Below are 13,124 nucleotides of genomic sequence, written 5' to 3'. Positions count from 1 at the left end.
GACAATTCACACTGAAATTTGTTGCTTTTAAATTTCTCTGGTAGCACTGCACCTATTCACAAACAACAAAACCATTGTAAACTTTACCAAGTACCGCAACTAACAGCTGATCGCTCAAAATTTGCACACACACACAAACATCACTAATGGCCATATTACGGAAATCTTAAGGAAATTGAAGTTAAATTTTTAAAAAGACATAAAATGTTATAATTTTGGAATATATAGCATCTACGACACCTTAATTGCAGTAATTGAAAGAAAATGGTTGTTTATACTAAACTATTTAATTATTTTTTCTAAATTTATCTTTAATATTGATGCAATGATTGATCCAATGCAACTCTGGTCTTCCTATTGTTCTTTATTCCACCCCATTCGAGTGCCTTCCACTCTATTCGCAACATAACCTCGAATTAAGCTGCCAAACTATATAGTAAACAATGAACAAAACAATACAGTTCTCGGCATCTGAATTCTCATTTGCCAGCCGCTTTTTATTCGTAGAAAAGCAGTTGAGCGCAGTCATTGCATTTGCGGTTCCGTTATCCATTGGTTTTTTTATTCATGCTTTACGAATGTGAGTTAAAAAGATAACAAAAAGGAAAAGTGATTTGGGCTCGATCGATTATAAAAAGTTGTGTAAAGTGGTTTTTACTAAATTGCGTAAAGAATATTTGGATATCTTAAGACTAATTTAGTGTAAAAAAGATTATAACAAAACAAAACGGGAAATATTTGGCAAAACGCCCCGCAACAAATACGATAACAGAAGTTTTTTTCTGTCTCGCGACATACGTGCAGCCATATTTATTTAGATATGTATACGGCTCTTTCTCAGACAAGCAAGAAAATGTGAGAAAAGTTTAAAAATTTGATCAAAAATTGCAGTTTTGTGCGTTGAATGTTCATATCAAAATTATTTTATTAAATTAACATTTCAGATCTTAAGTTTTAAAGCACATGTAATTTGCGCTATATATTCCTTAGTTGTTGTTTAAAGGGGGGCGATTACGGCAATTCTTTTGTTTCGGGAGTTTGTGTGTGTATTTGAAAGGATTTGTGAAAGCACAAACAACAACAAATAACGGAATCTTCAAAATACCAAAAAATACTCAAAGCGAGCACCGGGAAGGACAGTAAAACAAAAAAGCAAAAAACTTCAGCATTGCCAGGTACAAAGTAAAACAAAGAAAATAGTCTTAGGTCTTATTAGATAGTTGTATCTTCTATCTACCATCTGCCTTGGGTACAGGGGTCGACTGCTAATACGCGGTAATAGTCTAGTTGAGGGGTCGACTGCTAATACGCTGCCTAAAATATCGAGAGAGGTGTCAAACGACGCGTCTTGATATCAGTATTAATAATCCGAAGGTGGAAAATAAAAATTTTAACGCGTTCAAAAGATATTAACGAAAAACCGAAAAAAGACCCGCGGGTACCTCCGAAACCGGGGGTCGGATCCAAAGTATTTTTGCGCAGAACACTTTTCTGTGTTGGCGGCCTTCGGCCGCGTTTATAACAAATAACCCTGGGCTACGCCATGACAAGTCCGGGTGTGTGGTATAACCGTGGCTACCGCCACGGTGATGCAAATTTTTTTTGAGGGTACAACACAACAACAACCACATGGAAATCGCCAACTTCAACTGCAAATATCTCCGGACAGAGATACAATTTTTATTTTCTGCCTTCGGATTATTGTTCTCGAAGGGTCGACTGCTAATACGCGTCAAAAAATATCGATACAGGTGTCAAAAGACACGTATTAATCTCGAGAACAATAATCCGAAGGCGGAAAAGAAAAACTCGTTAACTCGTTCAAAAGATATTAACGAAAAACCGAAAAAAGACCCGCGGGTACCTCCGAAACCGGGGTTGGGATCCATAGTATTTTGCGCAGAACACCTTTCTGCGTTGGCTTATAAAAAATAACCCTGGGCTACGCCATGCCAAGTCCGGGTGGGGTTGGATTTTATATAAGGTGCCACCATTTTCAAACTTTTGTTGATTTGTAGGCATAGAGGGGGTCCTAAACACAAAATTATCATCCGCAGCTCTAGGAAACTTTTAGTTTATGAAATATAAGCTTTTTAATTTCCAAATTTAGTAAAATTTCAACTTAAGTCCTGCACTTAAAATTCGGTCACACATGTCGATAGCGGTATCAAAAGACGCGTATTTGGGTCAAGATTCAGAATCCGAAAGCAGAAACTAAATTTTTTATCTCGTTTAAAAGTTATTCGCGGAAAACACGTCGGTACTATTGTCGCTTTTTTCGTTGTTGCAATTAAACAAACGAAAACAAATGAAGGTGGTGAATAGTGTTGCCAGCTCCGCAACAATATCTGTTTATCTTGGTAGAACTTTATAAGGTGGTGGCACGTCGACATAAATGCAAACAAACATACACTATTAATTTTTTTTTTTTTTATTCTCTGAATAAATAGAAATTAATGTACTTAATTGGAACAAGTGTAGAATACATACATTTGTCAAAAAAGAAAAAAAAAAAATCGGACTTAATAGAGATTTTTATGCTGATTCCAACGGTAATTCTGCGTAGAACTCATTTCTGCATAGGCGGCCTTCGGCCGCGCTTATAAAAAATAACCCTGTGCTACGCCATGCCAAGTCCGGGTGTGTGGTATAATCGTGGCTACCGCCACGGTGATGCACAATTTTTTTTTTTTTTTTGTGTGTACGAACACAACAACCTCATGAAAATCTCCAACTTCATTTGCAAATATCTCCGGACATATTTTTCTTTTCCGCCATCGGATTATTGTTCTCGAGATTAATACGCGTCTTTTGACACCTCTCTCGATATTTTTGGTAGCGTATTAGCAGTCGACCCCTCAACTAGACTATTGCCAAAAAAATTTTTTTCTTTGGAGATATTTGTGAGGGGTCGACTGCTAATACGCTACCAAAAATATCGAGAGTGGTGTCAAACGACGCGTCTTGACATCAGTATTAATAATCCGAAGGCGGGAAATAAAAATATTAACTCGTTCAAAAGATATTAACGAAAAACCGAAAAAAGACCCGCGGGTACCTCCGAAACCATAGCATTTTGGGCAGAACACCTTTCGGAGTTGGCTGTCTTCGGCCGCGCTTATAAAAAATAAGGTAATAGTCTAGTTGAGGGGTCGACTGCTAATACGCTACCAAAAATATCGAAAGAGGTGTCAAAAGACGCGTATTAAACTCGAGAACAATGATCCGAAGGCGGAAAAGAAAAATTTTAACTCTGTCCGGAGATATTTGCAGTTGAAGTTGGCGATTTTCATGTGGTTGTTGTTGTGTCGTACCCCCAAAAAAATTGTGCATCACCGTGACGGTAGCCACGGTTATACCACACACCCGGACTTGGCATGGCGTAGCCCAGGGTTATTTTTTATAAACGCGGCCGAAGGCCGCCAACGCAGCAAGGTGTTCTGCGCAAAAATACTATGGATCCCACCCCCGGTTTCGGAGGTACCAACGGGTCTTTTTCGATTTTTCGTTAATATCTTTTGAACGAGTTAAAATTTTTATTTTCCGCCTTCGGATTATTAATACTGATGTCAAGACGCGTCGTTTGACACCACTCTCGATATTTTTGGTAGCGTATTAGCAGTCGACCCCTCAACTAGACTATTACCAAAAATAACCCTGGGCTACGCCATGTCAAGTCCGGGTGTGTGGTATAACCGTGGCTACAGCCACGGTGATGCACATTTTTTTTTTTTGTAGGATGCGTATTAGCAGTGTCATGTTGTCGTATAGAATTACCGCGCGGCCGAAGGCCGCCAACGCAAAAAGGTATTCTGAGCAAAATCACTACGGTTCTCACCCCCGGTTTCGGACGGACCCGCAGGGGTCAGAATATACCCGCGGTAGGTATGCCTGTCGTAAGAGGCGACTAAAATACCAGATTCAAGGGGTGTGTAGCGCAACCCTTCAGGTTGCCAGCGCAATATATAGCTCCTCCAAATCCAATTGTCAACCTCACCTATCCGCGGCGAATCCTGTTCCACTAACAGACGATGCTCTGGCGACCCCAAGCTCCTCATGGATCTTGGGGGTGGGGAGGGAGGGGATGGCCTGAAGGTTTAATGTGGCCACATAAATCGTTCCCGAGATGGTCGGGCTAGCACCTTAATGGTGCTGTGGTACCGGAGCGTACCGGATCTGCATCCGGAAAAGGACCATCACATCGATAACACTCCCCAAAGCCTTCGGGGAGCAACCTTATCGCTACAACAACAACAACAACAACGACGGACCCGCAGGTCAAATTTCAGTTTTTCGTTAATAACTTTTAAATGAACTAAAATTTTTATTTTCCTCCTTCGGATGATTAATACTGATGTCAAGACGCGTCGTTTGATACCTCTATCGATATTTTTAGTAGCGTATTAGCAGTCGATCCCTGTTCTAGACTATTACCCTGCCATGTTGCACGTTTATCTCTTGCATATTTGTCATCTTATGCTTTGTTCATACATACATATTTATATACATACCAAGAATAAGCTCCTTTTGGGGTTGAACATCTTTTGATATATCCTTCTCACCTTCGGACTATTATTACTGAGGTCAAGACGAGTCGTTTGACACATCTCCCTTCGGACGCGTATTAGCGCGGAAGCAATTTTGACCCCTAAATCGGTGTTGGATCCACCACAGCGTTATTTTTTGTAAGCGCTGCCAAGTGCCGCCAGCTCAGAAAAGCGTTCTGCAAAGAAAAAAAATATCACCGGGGGTCGGATCCAAAGTATTTTTGCGCAGAACACTTTTCTGTGTTGGCGGCCTTCGGCCGCGTTTATAACAAATAACCCTGGGCTACGCCATGACAAGTCCGGGTGTGTGGTATAACCGTGGCTACCGCCACGGTGATGCAAATTTTTTTTGAGGGTACAACACAACAACAACCACATGGAAATCGCCAACTTCAACTGCAAATATCTCCGGACAGAGATAAAATTTTTATTTTCTGCCTTCGGATTATTGTTCTCGAGATTAATACACCTCACTCGATATTTTTGGTAGCGTATTAGCAGTCGACCTAGACTATTACCTAATACGCTACCAAAAATTTGGTAATAGTCTAGTTGAGGGGTCGGCTAATAGTCTAGTTGAAGGGTCGACTGCTAATACGCGTCAAAAAATATCGATACAGGTGTCAAAAGACACGTATTAATCTCGAGAACAATAATCCGAAGGCGGAAAAGAAAAACTCGTTAACTCGTTCAAAAGATATTAACGAAAAACCGAAAAAAGACCCGCGGGTACCTCCGAAACCGGGGTTGGGATCCATAGTATTTTGCGCAGAACACCTTTCTGCGATGGCTTATAAAAAATAACCCTGGGCTACGCCATGCCAAGTCCGGGTGGGGTTGGATTTTATATAAGGTGCCACCATTTTCAAACTTTTGTTGATTTGTAGGCATAGAGGGGGTCCTAAACACAAAATTAGGTAATAGTCTAGTTGAGGGGTCGACTGCTAATACGCGTCAAAAAACATCGAGAGAGGTGTCAAACGACGCGTCTTGACATCAGTATTAATAATCCGAAGGCGGAAAATAAAAATTTTTACGCGTTCAAAAGATATTAACGAAAAACCGAAAAAAGACCCGCGGGTACCTCCGAAACCGGGGGTCGGATCCATAGTATTTTTGCGCAGAACACCTTTCTACGTTGGCGGCCTTCGGCCGCGCTTATAAAAAATAACCCTGGGCTACGCCATGCCAAGTCCGGGTGTGTGGTGTAACCGTGGCTACCGCCACGGTGATGCACAATTTTTTTTGGGGGTACTAACACAACAACAACCACATGGAAATCGCCAACTTCAACTGCAAATATCTCCGGACATGGATAAAATTTTTCTTTTCCGCCATCGGATTATTGTTCTCGAGATTAATACGCGTCTTTTGACACCTCTCTCCATATTTTTGGTAGCGTATTAGCAGTCGACCCCTCAACTAGACTATTACCCAAAATTATCATCCGCAGCTCTAGGAAACTTTTAGTTTATGAAATATAAGCTTTTTAATTTCCAAATTTAGTAAAATTTCATCTTAAGTCCTGCACTTAAAATTCGGTCACACATGTCGATAGCGGTATCAAAAGACGCGTATTTGGGTCAAGATTCAGAATCCGAAAGCAGAAACTAAATTTTTTATCTCGTTTAAAAGTTATTCGCGGAAAACACGTCGGTACTATTGTCGCTTTTTTCGTTGTTGCAATTAAACAAACGAAAACAAATGAAGGTGGTGAATAGTGTTGCCAGCTCCGCAACAATATCTGTTTATCTTGGTAGAACTTTATAAGGTGGTGGCACGTCGACATAAATGCAAACAAACATACACTATTAATTTTTTTTTTTTTTTATTCTCTGAATAAATAGAAATTAATGTACTTAATTGGAACAAGTGTAGAATACATACATTTGTCAAAAAAGAAAAAAAAAAAATCGGACTTAATAGAGATTTTTATGCTGATTCCAACGGTAATTCTGCGTAGAACTCATTTCTGCATAGGCGGCCTTCGGCCGCGCTTATAAAAAATAACCCTGGGCTACGCCATGCCAAGTCCGGGTGTGTGGTATAATCGTGGCTACCGCCACGGTGATGCACAATTTTTTTTTTTTTTTTTTGTGTGTACGAACACAACAACCTCATGAAAATCTCCAACTTCATTTGCAAATATCTCCGGACATATTTTTCTTTTCCGCCATCGGATTATTGTTCTCGAGATTAATACGCGTCTTTTGACACCTCTCTCGATATTTTTGGTAGCGTATTAGCAGTCGACCCCTCAACTAGACTATTGCCAAAAAAATTTTTTTCTTTGGAGATATTTGTGAGGGGTCGACTGCTAATACGCTACCAAAAATATCGAGAGTGGTGTCAAACGACGCGTCTTGACATCAGTATTAATAATCCGAAGGCGGGAAATAAAAATATTAACTCGTTCAAAAGATATTAACGAAAAACCGAAGAAAGACCCGCGGGTACCTCCGAAACCATAGCATTTTGGGCAGAACACCTTTCGGAGTTGGCTGTCTTCGGCCGCGCTTATAAAAAATAAGGTAATAGTCTAGTTGAGGGGTCGACTGCTAATACGCTACCAAAAATATCGAAAGAGGTGTCAAAAGACGCGTATTAAACTCGAGAACAATGATCCGAAGGCGGAAAAGAAAAATTTTAACTCTGTCCGGAGATATTTGCAGTTGAAGTTGGCGATTTTCATGTGGTTGTTGTTGTGTCGTACCCCCAAAAAAATTGTGCATCACCGTGACGGTAGCCACGGTTATACCACACACCCGGACTTGGCATGGCGTAGCCCAGGGTTATTTTTTATAAACGCGGCCGAAGGCCGCCAACGCAGCAAGGTGTTCTGCGCAAAAATACTATGGATCCCACCCCCGGTTTCGGAGGTACCAACGGGTCTTTTTCGATTTTTCGTTAATATCTTTTGAACGAGTTAAAATTTTTATTTTCCGCCTTCGGATTATTAATACTGATGTCAAGACGCGTCGTTTGACACCACTCTCGATATTTTTGGTAGCGTATTAGCAGTCGACCCCTCAACTAGACTATTACCAAAAATAACCCTGGGCTACGCCATGTCAAGTCCGGGTGTGTGGTATAACCGTGGCTACAGCCACGGTGATGCACATTTTTTTTTTTTGTAGGATGCGTATTAGCAGTGTCATGTTGTCGTATAGAATTACCGCGCGGCCGAAGGCCCCCAACGCAAAAAGGTGTTCTGAGCAAAATCACTATGGTTCTCACCCCCGGTTTCGGACGGACCCGCAGGGGTCAGAATATACCCGCGGTAGGTATGCCTGTCGTAAGAGGCGACTAAAATACCAGATTCAAGGGGTGTGTAGCGCAACCCTTCAGGTTGCCAGCGCAATATATAGCTCCTCCAAATCCAATTGTCAACCTCACCTATCCGCGGCGAATCCTGTTCCACTAACAGACGAGGCTCTGGCGACCCCAAGCTCCTCATGGATCTTGGGGGTGGGGAGGGAGGGGATGGCCTGAAGGTTTAATGTGGCCACATAAATCGTTCCCGAGATGGTCGGGCTAGCACCTTAATGGTGCTGTGGTACCGGAGCGTACCGGATCTGCATCCGGAAAAGGACCATCACTTCGATAACACTCCCCAAAGCCTTCGGGGAGCAACCTTATCGCTACAACAACAACAACAACAACAACGACGGACCCGCAGGTCAAATTTCAGTTTTTCGTTAATAACTTTTAAATGAACTAAAATTTTTATTTTCCTCCTTCGGATGATTAATACTGATGTCAAGACGCGTCGTTTGATACCTCTATCGATATTTTTAGTAGCGTATTAGCAGTCGATCCCTGTTCTAGACTATTACCCTGCCATGTTGCACGTTTATCTCTTGCATATTTGTCATCTTATGCTTTGTTCATACATACATATTTATATACATACCAAGAATAAGCTCCTTTTGGGGTTGAACATCTTTTGATATATCCTTCTCACCTTCGGACTATTATTACTGAGGTCAAGACGAGTCGTTTGACACATCTCCCTTCGGACGCGTATTAGCGCGGAAGCAATTTTGACCCCTAAATCGGTGTTGGATCCACCACAGCGTTATTTTTTGTAAGCGCTGCCAAGTGCCGCCAGCTCAGAAAAGCGTTCTGCAAAGAAAAAAAATATCACCCTTCGTTTCTTTTGACAGAAACAACTTTTGGGCGTTTATTAAAAGTTTAAATGGGGTTACATTAAGAGGTTCATGTTGCCATACGGAGTTACTGAAACAACTGTACACGCCCAAAAGTGTCGATAGAGTTGTTAAAACACGAGTTTTGGAGCACGAATCTGAATCTCAACTCTAAAAAATTAAGACATCGCACAGTTTCAACCATAGAAATTTTACAACGCACGCCTTTTGTCCCTCTTTAAAAAAAAAAATAACCCTGAGTGTGTCCAACACCGCTTTGGTGATGAAAATTATTTCAGCGCAAAACATCATCAAAATTACAACATTCACACCAGGGACGTAAAGGTATAGACATTATGTGATGTGTAGATATCGAAAAAAACACTTTGAGCTAAAATTTCATAAAAAGTTGCATAATTATCAAATTGTGATCAGGAGGATGTCCAGGCTGCAGGCTGAAACGGCCGAGCAAATATTGTATTTTTTTCTGCCCTCTCCAAATCGGGGTCGCAACTATCAAGAGTGACACAATTTCATTTATTTTTTTAAAATAGGTTGTTGTAGCGATAAGGACACTCACCTAAGGTTTTGGGCAGTGTTATCGATGTAGCTTGTCCTTTGCCGGATGCAGATCCGATACGTTCCGGTAACAATTCATTAATCATTAAGGTACTAGCCCGACCATCTCGGGCCCGAAAGCATAAATGTATCAAAAACGTTGCTTGGTAATAATTTTCAAACGAAAATACAAATATTTTTTTTTTAATAATAATTTTAAGTCACCGTTTATTTTTTACGTTGCTTAATAATTATTATGAACGATAAGTATTTTTTCGTTGGGAATAGAAAAATGATTTGAATTTTTGTTTGTTTAATAGCATTGCTAGATAATGCTGTTGTGGGCATCAATCTTTTGCAAGATCTGCTGAGCATACTGACCTGTTGCTTGTGTGATCGGCAACTGAGGCTTGTAGTAAGCACGGGATACATTGGGTCGTGCGACCACGTTGTTGTTGTGCGACCATTCACAAATTTTCATCTAAGTCCTCTAACGGGAGTTCAAGGAAACTAGCAGTTTAAACATGGGTAAACCATAGGGAAGTTGCTGATAGAGGGTCGCGGCTGTTAGGTGGGGCGAAGCATTTTAATTTAATTTAATTTATTTATTATTACGGCTGTTTAGGCCTAAAACTTAAACTACTAAGTACAATTCATTATTATATCATTTATTTCTATTGAATATGCTGTTGGAATGCCATGTGATTCCGATCAGCATGTTTACTGGCGTAACAAACGGACGAGTCTGGGAGCCAGTCATTTAAGGAAGGTTGGAAAGGACGCGTTTCCAATCCTCCAGGGCTCCCAGCTTAAGGCAACAAAATTTGGAACTTATATTTTTCAATTATATTTGTATTTTAAGCTGTCGGAATGTATTGGTCTCCGATCAACACAGCTAAACATGTCTTTGGATGTTGGAAATTGAAATGTATCCAATCACCCCTCAACTTTGTTTAGTAAAGACGCTGTCGGAACGCATGAAGATTCCGATCAGCACATCTCAAAATATATTGGGAGGTTGAAAAGGACGTGTTTCCAATCCCCCCTGCTCCAACTTTTGTTTGACCTTATTTCGGTTACACATCATATAATTTTATTGTTATATTAATGCTGTCGGAATGCGAGTGATCCCGATCAGCAACAGTAAATATAGGCTGAAAATACCGAATTCCAGCGAAATTTGTTGTTGGAACTGTCTGGAGTTACAGGTGGCGACTGATTTTCTTTTCCTTAGGGCCGGGTGCATTGTATTTTGCTGCTACCAGTATTACCATTCCCTTTTTGCGCTCCAGTATCGGTATTTCATGTAAAAAATAAAAGAAAAAAAAAAAAAAAAACTATCTTATTGGAAGGGTTTTACAATGCTCCAATAAACTTTTTTTAAAAGTATTGAAGTTACTACTACTTTTTATGTGATTAGGAAGTTCATTGAAATATTTCAGGCCCTTATAAAATATATTTTGCTTGTCCACTTCTGTTTTGAAAAGAGGTAATCTAAAATTATTGTTTTCTCTGATTACGCATGAATGTGCATCATTTACATATCTAAGCTTTTCGCTGAGGTATGTTGGTAATTTACCGTGCTTAATATTAAATACAAATTTCATACTGTGGTAGAATATGAGCTGTTTTATACTCAACCAGTTTAGTGCTTCTATCATGTTATTAATGGGAGTATCATACCTCATATTTATTATAAATCTCATAGCTTTATTTTGCATAACTTGTAGCTTATCTACCTGAGTTACATTGGCCATAAAGAATATTGTGGGACAATATATGAAATGCGGCTCTATGATGGATTTATACACTTTCAGTTTGTATTTTCTACTGATAAATTTGCATGACCTTTTCCAAAAACCAATTTTCTTGCCTATTTTGGCAACTATATAATCAATATGATCATTAAATTTTAATTTATTATCAATCTGAACCCCTAAGTACTTGAAAGTTTTAACTTCGTTAATGTTTGAGTTCATTATTTTTAGCTCGATATTACAAGATTCCTTATTCATCGCTCTAGATATGACCATAAAATGGGTTTTATTAACATTAAGTTTAAGCTTATTGTTACAAAGCCACCTGTATAGGGTGTTCAAGTCTTCCTGAATTTTGCTCCTAGCTAACATGATATCAAGTTCACTTACTTCGAGCAGTGCGTCATCCGCAAACAGCCTTATTTTACTATGTTTTAGCGCCGAAGATATATCATTTATATATATGTTAAATAGGACCGGTGCCAAAACCGATCCTTGTGGCAATCCAATTCCTGTCAATACCTCTTCCGAGACAACCGACTCAATGGCTGTTTTTTGTCTTCGGTTACCTAAAAAGATCTGAAACCACTGCAGCTCGTTGCCCCTAATTCCAATTTTTTCTAATTTTTTAATCATTATATTTCTGTCTATAGTTTCAAATGCTCTCTTTAAGTCGATAAAAACCGCAAGTATACTTTTCTTTTGATTTAGTTCTTCTTTCCAACTCGATATTACATAATTTAAAGCCGTTTCACAAGAGTGGCCTTCTCTGAAACCGGATTGTTCTTTAATTAGTATTTTATTTATTTCCAAGTAACTTATGAGCTGATCTTTTACTACTATTTCTAGAATTTTTTCGATATTCGGCAACGTGTTGATCGGTCTCAGATCTTCTGCCTTTAATGAATTTTTTACCTTCTTTATTGGCACTATTGTTGATATTTTCCATGCGTCGGGCACTATTCCCTCTACTAATGATTTATTTATGATATCCGCATAGAAATGTCCCATGTATGACACCGAATCCTTAATTACTCCTTCTGATAGTAAATTTGTTCCTCCGATTTTATTTTTTAACCTTTTAGCTACCAATATGACATCATCAACCGTAACTTCTTGGAATTTCAGACATGTGCTAACCGTGTATTGCTACAACAACAACAACATAGAGGGAAAGGTTCCACATTGCAATTGAAAAGATGGTTACTTATGTCATGGTTGATTCTGAACAAGTAAGAGCTTAAACTGTTGCAGAACAAAGAAAAAAGTTGGGCCAAAGTGACTCGTGCCTCCCTTAATAGTATTTCTTCTTCGGCAAGGGTAGCATAGCGTATATTCCCCCGGCAGCCCGTTCTATGTACCAGAGCGGCTAGGGGCTTTTTTCCCGCACTAGGGCTGTCATTTCAGTGCCACCATGTATGTTTGAACACATTGGCAAGTAGTCCATAATTTCTTGGGGCAGTGTTATTTGCCAACCGACATATTTTAGTTTAGTTTATTCAGTGTATGATCACAAAATCTTACAGACTAGAGCAAAATATAACAGCCAAAAAATATTTATGTAAATAATAAATATAACAGTAAATATAAATAGAAGATAATGTCGAATTAAGAACATATTACTAGCTGACTTGAAGATGTCGCTGAACAAAGAGAAATCAATATTTACAACCGTTGAGAGTCTATTGAGATCTATGAGGGCACGGAAGATAGGATTCAGTTGATAGTAATTGGCCTGACTAGCAGACAAATAAAACAGGAAGAATGAGCGAAGAGATTTTAGGGGCACATTAAACGGTGTGTTGCCAAGAAGATCTGCACTGTCCACGGAGCCTCCAATGAGCTCATAGACAAACATGATCAGCTGCACCGTTTTTATTTTCTCACAGTCCGACGGTACGTTCCATCTTATTCCCCAGCCCCATCATCTCCCTTCCTGCTTAGCAATGAGAAAAAGTGTTACCTGCATAACATAAATACACTCTGCACATCGGTCTTGAGACATTCCTTCATTCGTCGTATTTAGTGCATCTTCGTTCATTGTTCCGATCAGCCTCCAAATCATGTTTATGGGCAAATTTTTTTTACTTTTTACTTATATTTAACTCGTTACC

General features: G+C 39.6%; 1 protein-coding gene across 14 annotated transcripts in view; it reads left to right on the top strand.

The window, feature by feature from the left end:
- The first annotated feature begins 495 nt into the window (after positions 1–495).
- Positions 496–13,124, top strand: part of mim (missing-in-metastasis) — a 165,345-nt gene continuing 152,716 nt past the window's right edge. For all 14 annotated transcript variants that reach the window (XR_010951396.1, XR_010951394.1, XR_010951395.1 and 11 more), the window contains exon 1: positions 496–1,175. The gene's annotated coding sequence lies outside the window, so the exon portion shown is untranslated. The remainder of the gene's footprint in view (positions 1,176–13,124) is intronic.

The sequence above is a fragment of the Eurosta solidaginis genome, chromosome 3 (genome assembly GCF_040869045.1).
Source record: "Eurosta solidaginis isolate ZX-2024a chromosome 3, ASM4086904v1, whole genome shotgun sequence".
Lineage (NCBI taxonomy): Eukaryota > Metazoa > Arthropoda > Insecta > Diptera > Tephritidae > Eurosta > Eurosta solidaginis.
This window is presented reverse-complemented; position numbering and strand designations above follow the sequence as displayed.